We start from the raw sequence: 8,898 nt of genomic DNA, 5'->3' as shown, positions 1-8,898 counted from the left end.
TTCTCCGACCATTACGCGCAATCGGCAAAAATCTATATTAAGCTAAATAGCATACCACAACCCAAAGTGTCCGAATCTAAAAAAGTAAGAAAGCTCCATTCAAACTGGAACTGGAACGAATTTATGAATCTATACAGTACCAACTATATTGACAACTTTGAAGACTTCGATACGCCCAATGACAGATTTAATGCTTTTTACGAAACATTCAACTGGTGCTTTGAATGCGCTTTTCCAAAAAAGAATAAGGTTCAACCAGGACTTGTACAACATGACAGTAAAATTCGATTCTCTACAGAACTACAAGGGAAGTATGACAACCTCAAAGCTCTTTCCCTGATCAGCAAAGTTGTAAATAACTCCCAGCTAAAACGTCAAATAAAATGTTTAAACAAATCATTATCTAAACACATTCTCTTCGAAAAAAAGAAGCACATAGCGGGCGTCTTAAGAAGAGCTGAAAACAAAGCTAGAACGTTGTGGAAGTTGGTTGCTCCATCAAATTCTGCAGCTAATCTGAGTCAAACCCTGGCCGCGGACGATTTTGCGGTCTTTTTTAAGGCCTCAGTACCACACACACGTAGTCTGGCGCCAAGGAGTACACTCACCCCAAGAAACAACCCTGTGTTGAATACATCCTTCTTTTTTACACCGACTTCTTCAAGTGAAGTGTATAACATAATACATTCTCTAAAACGTGGTACATCGCCGGGCCTTGATGATATACCCAACTCTCTCTTAAAATGCTGTGCCAATGCCATTGCTCCCCAACTATCCAGCCTCATTAACTACTGTGTTACTCAAGGTGTATTTCCCGAAAAATTAAAAAGTGCGCACGTAGTGCCTGTGCATAAAAAAGGTGACACAGCAGTTGTCTCCAATTACAGACCGATATCCTTATTAAGTTCCTTTTCGAAAATTTTTGAGAAATGTGTTAACGAGAGACTAACAACGTTTTTGCAAAAATTCCACATTCTTTCCGACAGTCAGTACGGTTTCCGCGCTGGGTTATCTACAGAAGACGCCACAACGCACTTAGTGCAGCATATATATGAGGAACTCGATTCAAATAAACATTGCTTTGTTGTGTTATTTGACATCAGAAAAGCTTTTGACAGTTTAGATGTAGGTATTTTATCAAGGAAACTTGAGGATGCAGGTATTCGCAATGAATGCCAGGATTTCATCTTGTCATTCTTGGCTAACCGAAAGTACATCGTGAATTATGATAATACGTCTTCATTCGAATATACGTTGAATTTAGGAACGCCCCAAGGCAGCAACTTAGGCCCCATCTTGTTCGTACTATACATTAACGACCTGCCACGACATATACTGCACGGAAAAACCTACATGTATGCTGACGACACTGCTGTAGTAGTGAGCGCCGACAATCCTGACCAAGCTGCAGAAAAGTTAAATCAAGTTATAGCGGAATTTACATTTTGGTGTCAAACAAACAAACTTACAGCGAACACTGAGAAGACAATAATTTTGAATATGTCTCGGGTCAAAGTGGGACAATACATCACCCCCATGGAGAGCGCAGTAATACCATGCCAACCAACGTCCACGTACCTAGGATGCAAAATAGACGATAACCTCTCCTGGAACTCTCATCTGGATCACGTTCGTAGCAAATTAAACAAGGCATACTATCTAATATCTCGTATTAGGAACCAATTTGACACCACACACATTATTGAAGTGTATTACGCAGTAGTGTATTCCCATTTAAGTTACAACATTATGTGCTGGGGTGCAAGTACCGAAGTAAATAGGATATTTGTTTTACAAAAACGTGTAATCAGATTGATATTCAATCTGCATTACTTACAAACTTGTAGAGACACGTTTAAAAAATTCAAAATGTTACCTCTCCCCTGTATATACATCCTAAAATTATTAATGTACATGCGCTCGCACTCAGATAGTTTCCGTAGAGTAGGAAGTACACACAATTATAACACACGAGGAAAAAACCAAATATTAATTCACAAACACCATTATGAGTATTATAAAAAATCACCCTATTATATGGCCTCTAAATTGTATAATTTGCTACCCCAGGACCTGACAAACTGTGATATTAAACAATTTAAATCTCTCATCAAGACTGTTCTCCAGAAAAATGCTTTTTATGCGATTCAAGAGTTCATACACTTTTATACTTCTAGGCTATAGTTGATGTAATACACTCTTTGTTTGTCCAATTGTTATATATATTATTGTTTGTTAATTTTGACTTATCGATGATTGTAATGACGATCGAACGATTAAATTATTAAATTAAAAATTAAATTAAAATTAAATTAAATTAAATTAAATTAAATTAAATTAAATTAAAATTAAAATTAAATTAAATTAAAAATAAATCGTTAATTATTTATTTTATTAGAAAATTACCTAGTTACATTATCACATTGTAAAAGTCTGTGTAATATGCTATGTATATATCAGTAAATTAAAATATAAAGAGTCAAAAAAAATATCCATAGGATGTCTCGTCTCCAGAATTCTCTATAAGTATTTATTGGGTCTTGATGACTATTCTAAAAAAAGAACCGTTGTTTGTCTTAAAATTTTAAATAGTGCAGAAATGCATTTATAGTCATACAGGATAGGGATTTCAATCTCGATTTCAATGCTAATTTCTTTATATCGAAATATTTTCTCCCCGAATTAATTTAGAGCAGAGTTGTACTACAAAGTTTTCTTGTAACTTGAAAAATTCTGCTGGTCTTGGCCTCATTTATCATTTTTCAATTCGGGAAACCGGAACAAATAAATAAATTAGAATTTAGTATTTGCGTAAAAATTGAATTTTTGTTCCAATAATTTCACAAGAGTGATTTTTAATAGAAAAAAAAATAAGCGACTTTGATTTTAAAGTTAAGAAATACCTACGTTGATAATGAGAAATTTGTATACAGGGCGTTCACAAAAAAATAGTAAAGTTTCCAAATTTCAAAGTGTCATAACTATTTTTCTTTCAAATGGAACTATAACGATTTTATTTCTCTATTCGATAGTCTTTTGTGTGCTCAAAAATAGTTACACATTAATCAATTACATGTTTATAAACCGGTGATAATAAAATGCAAAAGAGTGCCAGAAGGTAATCAAATCTCACAAATAAACTATCTGCTAATTAATAATTAATGCACCTAATTAGTAGTAAAATAAGATTAATTAAAAAGGCGAATTTCGAAAAAGATGAATTAGTCTTTTTAATAAATAATATTATTTTACTATGAAGTACACACTTGCAGAAAATCATAAATTTATCGCACTTGTTTCTGGGATTCTTTGTGTTTTTATTATCACGACCTATTTCTGTTTATAAACATGTAATTAATTTATGTGTAACTATTTTTGTGAATCAATATTGAATAACGTAAAAAATACGGGGTTTTGGTGCAGGACACCCCTTATAAGCACACAAAAGACTATCGAATAGAGAAATAAAATAGTGGTAGTTCCATATGAATGAAAAAAATCGTTGTGGCACTTTGAAATATGGAAATTTTACTATTTTTTTGTGAACACCCTGTACCACTAAATTCAACTTTCTTATTACCAGTGTTGCATTTTATTCAGATTCAGATTATTGATCAAATGTATTTCTTAACTTTAAAATCAAGGTCGCTACGATTCATCACAGTGGGGTTGGCTTATAGAGCATTCTTAAAAAAAATTAATAATTTGCCAACATTGACAAAGAACCGAATAGTGAATAGGTTTCCATGCATAGGTTAAAAAATGACGTCTAATCAGCTAAAAATATACAGGGTGTTTAAAAAATCCGCTGTGTATTGACACCGCAAAAATGGGACATCCTGTATATTCAAAAACAATTCCTGTAGATGCGCAACCATCTATAGTTGACAATTGCACAAAAGGTTTTTTTGATATTTTTTACCAGGTATGAGCTAGGAAAAACCGACGCACTATTGCAGGACCCTGTATATATACAGGGTGTTACATATAAGTATGTATGGGTGGGGATCAAAACAAACACTTTTTTCCAAATAAACCGATAGTCCAACGTGTTTCGTTTAGGAACCACCCCCACAAAAGTGGTGAAACTTGCATTTCTTCTTTAATTTTTTTCTCAGTAACCATACGAGAGTTAGAAAGACCGGTGGCACGCCTTTGAATTGGTTTTCGGGTATGCCCTTTCAGACTTTGCAAAATTTTTTTTAAAATTACTTCCACGAATGGGCGCACTCCTAAATGGGGGCGCGAAAAAATTCTGAGTTCGACGAAATTTGGTATCTGGGGGTTTTTGAACATGAAAATCACGGATACAAAATTAGTTTTTGAAATTTCGAAAAAAAATCGAAAAAATTGGTCGCGAGTAAAAAGATCAATTTTCGAGAATTGGCCACCATCTTGATTTCTGAACTTGCTGTTCAGATTTCGAAGACCCAACATCGATATTCGTATTCAGCAGGTAGCTACCAATTAGTAAAAAGAGCCTACTTAGTCAAATTCTGTCTGAAATGCCCCTAGGACACAGAAACATTAAAAAGTGAACCAGTTATTCAATAGGTTGCGTACCTGTTGAGTAATGCCTGCAGTTTAGGCCACAGGGGACAATATTACTTATATTTGTAGCAAAAACGGTAACATTTTAGTTTGTTTTAAGAAACTATAATACGATGGTCATTCAATAATTAACGAGACAAATGACCTACTACTGCTGAAAAACGGCTGAATTGATCCATATCATATATCTTGCAAACATAACCTCAAGGTTACTCAATTAACGATGGCGAGTCCCCTCGAGTATTGCACCGTGGAAGAACAACGTGCTGTGATCAAATTTTTAGTTGCGGAAGGAGAGTAAGGTAGTAAAATCCACGAAAGAACGTTAAAAGTGTACGGAGACAATTGTTTGAATCGTTCGAACGTTTACAAATGGGTAGAACAGTTTGTAGCCGTGCAAATTTTTCTGACTTCAGAAACTGAGGTGGGGTTGAACATCCACCATACAGCCCCGACCTCGCCCCATCAGACTTTCATCTGTTTAGGTAGATTCCTTAAACAGGGTCTACGATGGAAACATTTTCAATCCAATGAAAAGGTCAAAAATCAGGTGCAAAAGTGGCTACGAGATCAACCCAGAGAAGTTTATGCGGATTTACAAATTAGCAGAAAGATGGGACTAGTGTATGTGTTGCTAGGGACCATATGGTTAAAAGTACGTAAGGGAAGTTTTTACTGACCAATTGAATAAACCGTTTTTGAGCAATAATAATTTGTCTCGTTAGTTATTGAATGGCCCTCGTAGGTATATAAATTAGGATGATACATAGTTTATATATTTATTTGTTATGTAGGTATACGTACACGTTGTTAGGGGAATTTTTCAAAAGAAATTCCCCTTATGTGATGGTTTTATTCGTCCGTCCCTCTGTTTCTCGTCTAACTCCCGAACGAAAAGAGACAGCGACGTCAAACCTTCCCCAATCGATTTGTATGAATTGAAGGATGAGTGCCACGAATATGAGCCGGATTAAAAGTCGTGATGTTTCCGAATGCGAATGAAAAAAAATTCTTCTACACTGGAAATTGTATGCGACATGTTCGTACGTACCTATATCTTGATGTTTACTGTGTAGGTAATATACAGGCTGGGCCATTAGTGTGTGGGTAGAAGATTGTGGGTTTATTACCGCCCGTATTTACAATTCATTGTCGGGTCAAATTGAACTCGAAATTGAAGGACTCTGAAGCCTACAACCTAAAAATATGTTCAACGAAATTACAATTGTTATACGGGGTAATTTATATCAGTTACATTTTGTTTAATGGAACTCCCTGTATACATATTTTGATTCCTTGGTTATAATTTTAGTGTGACTTTATGTAGGGTAAACTCGGGTTAGTCCGTGATACTTTAAGGCCCCACTGCTTTTAATGATTTTTTTGAACTTAGTTATTTTTTGTTTTGTTCAGATGTCAAAGCCTAAAAACAAGAAAAAGAAAAAATTTGAATGAAGACGTTTCAAAAAGAAATGGTGCCCAGTGGATTGAGTGTACCTTTTGTTTAAGGTTGGAGTCTGCATTTATAACGTTATGGAGATACTGCGTGCCTAATTTTCAGGCGAACCAGTGAACCGAATTTGTTGAAATTTATAGTGTAGTAAACTAATATAATTCTACACAAAATGAACAATTTTGAAAAAAAAATTTCAATTGGTTTGGGAATTACAGTCAAAAAACCGCTTTTTTTCAAAAAAAACTTCAATATGTAAGTTTACTCACCTACATTACGCCAATGAAAACCAAAACTTTTTTTGGCGTTTCGTTTTCCTGAAAATTAGGAACGCAAATTCTAATAATTAAAGGTTCACACCTTCACTCTTATCTACATAATAAATTATAACATCGTCCAATGATATGTAAAGTTCATGTGGAGATACATGTTGCACTCGTATTACACAGAAATACCCACCTACTTCCTATATAATATATAAAACACAATTATACTTTATATTCATTTATACCTATGTACTTACCGTTGGTAGGATCCTTATTCTATATTTATGTATCAGGCTATCAATAGAAATGAAAAGACACACTACCGAATTGAAAACCCAAACTTTGTTATAGTATGGCGTTTGATTGAATTAAATCGATTTATTGATTACTTAACAGTTTTTTGCGCATTTTTTTGGAAAGTAATTTTATCCATGGTAGGTATTCTAATGAAAAGTCTCAACGAAAAGAATTGATTTCTACCAAACACCATCCACCTCCCCTTATCGAGATCGGTTACTTCATCGGTACTTTACCTGATTTTCGCAATGTACGTATAATTGCATAAGGTATTCCTAAATGTGATGCAAATACGGAAGGGGCTAATTCTTGGTTTATTTTATGACTAAAAGTTTATATAAACATTCATAGTTCCGCAAACGTTTCGTTACTGATCTACAGGATGTTATAACTTCACCGTACACTTTATAAATTAAACCTGTAATTTGTATATAACACAAGATACAATTTCAAATGCGAACTGTCAAGACTCTAAATAAAATCAAGAGATTATCCAAATAAAGCTAAGGTCATTTTAAAAATTATACATTCATTTGGCTAAGTAGGTGCCTACCGAAAATTGTATTTTTATTTCTCGACAACGGTCGCAAATATGAAAAAATTACAAATTACCAAAAAGTTTCCAAAGAAATCATAAAATCAAATTCTTATGTCGTTCTATGTACCTAACCTGGTCTAGATTATACGATAAATCGAGAACGGAAACAATTCTGTTCTAGATGAGGTTTTCAACAATCGATATTTTATTGTAATTAGAAAGGTATGGTTATCATTTTAAGCATCGAAGGACCATTATAATTTTGTCGTTGCCGTACATACTGCACCATGTAGAATTCTTTAAAATCGATTCTTTACGGTTAATCATTTTTGATCTCCACGTATTTGCGAATAAAACTGTTGGATATTTTTATTACCATATTTAGTTTATCTCAAAGTTAATGTAAAAACCTATTTATTATTGGTGCATAGGTAGATAGGTACCTGCTATCGGTATAGGAACCTCTAACATTATACGATCTTGTAATTTATGAATATATATCTAATGATCGCTTTTTTAGGTACTATACTCTTATTTACACAAACTAATTTTTTACCTAAAGTAGTTCTATATAGGGTGTCTAAAATTGAGTAAGATAATATCTATCTTTGTTATTATTACCCATACTTACAGATTCAGTTAAATTGGCAAAATTGTGTAGTTTTTGATGCGGAGGGATATTTCGATGCGATATTTTGAAAAAAAGTGAAAATCGTTATTTTTTAAAAAGTTCAGATATTTTAGTAACAAAGAGTAAAAGTTGCAAGATTCGATGGGATAAATTCAATGCACGCAGAAAAAATTTTTCAAAATGGCGGTTTTCGAGATATTGTCATCAACTTCATCATTGTAAATGGATGCCGTATTGGATTTTTACTCATAGCATTGAATTTATAACTTATAAATTCAATGCTCATAGTTTGATACATGTTTTTTTTTCTTTCCAACCATATACCGGGTGGTGCCCAGCGCGACGCAGCATAAGGATTTCAATGGTAATTTCTTTATAGTCAATTACTAGCTCCCCTAATTATTTTAGAGCAAAAGTCTAAATATGTTTCTTTTAGAGAAAAAAATACTGCATCTGCTCATACTTTTAGTTATAATTTTCCGTTTTTCAAAAAAATAAACTTTCTATAGAACATACGCACCCAATTTTATTCCATTCAATGCAATTAGTCTAGTCATAATACAAAAATTGACAATTATTTGTTACTTTCACACATTTGCGCATACGCCATTCTGCCCAAAAGCTTTCCAGCTCTTCCTTTTATGTCTAAGAATTTTGTTTGATTCGGATTTCTGATGCCCCAAAAAGTGTGGGGTCATTTTTTACCCCAATGCAATACCTAACTCCCCATATGTATACTTTTACAATGCTTTTACTAACGTGGTGATTATAAAAAACTACAGTTCAGCTTCAGCGCTAAATTTAATATTTAAGTAAGAAAGTCCGTAAATACGTAAACAAAATAAGGTGTCATGAAAGCACTAAGTATTTTGTTATATAAAAATATCAATTCACAAAACTGGAACGAACGTAAAAATAAGAAGGTAGCTACGTAACCTGAAATAAATGCAATTAAAATCTTATCATTTATATACGGATGTAGACGGATTTAATTTCACAAAGTGTGGGCGGCTAAAGATACATGTAAATATGACTCAGATTCTCGAGCAGGTAGTCGTATTAAATGATAAGGCGGGGTCCAAGCGTTTCAGCAAATAATGACGACTACAATGACATCTGTTAGCTTTATGAAAGAAATAACGGCAAGAGACCCCAGCCTTAA

The sequence above is a fragment of the Photinus pyralis genome, unplaced genomic scaffold (genome assembly GCF_008802855.1).
Source record: "Photinus pyralis isolate 1611_PpyrPB1 unplaced genomic scaffold, Ppyr1.3 Ppyr1.4_LG4, whole genome shotgun sequence".
In the NCBI taxonomy this organism is placed as follows: Eukaryota; Metazoa; Arthropoda; class Insecta; order Coleoptera; family Lampyridae; genus Photinus; species Photinus pyralis.
Note: the sequence above shows the minus strand (reverse complement) of the source record.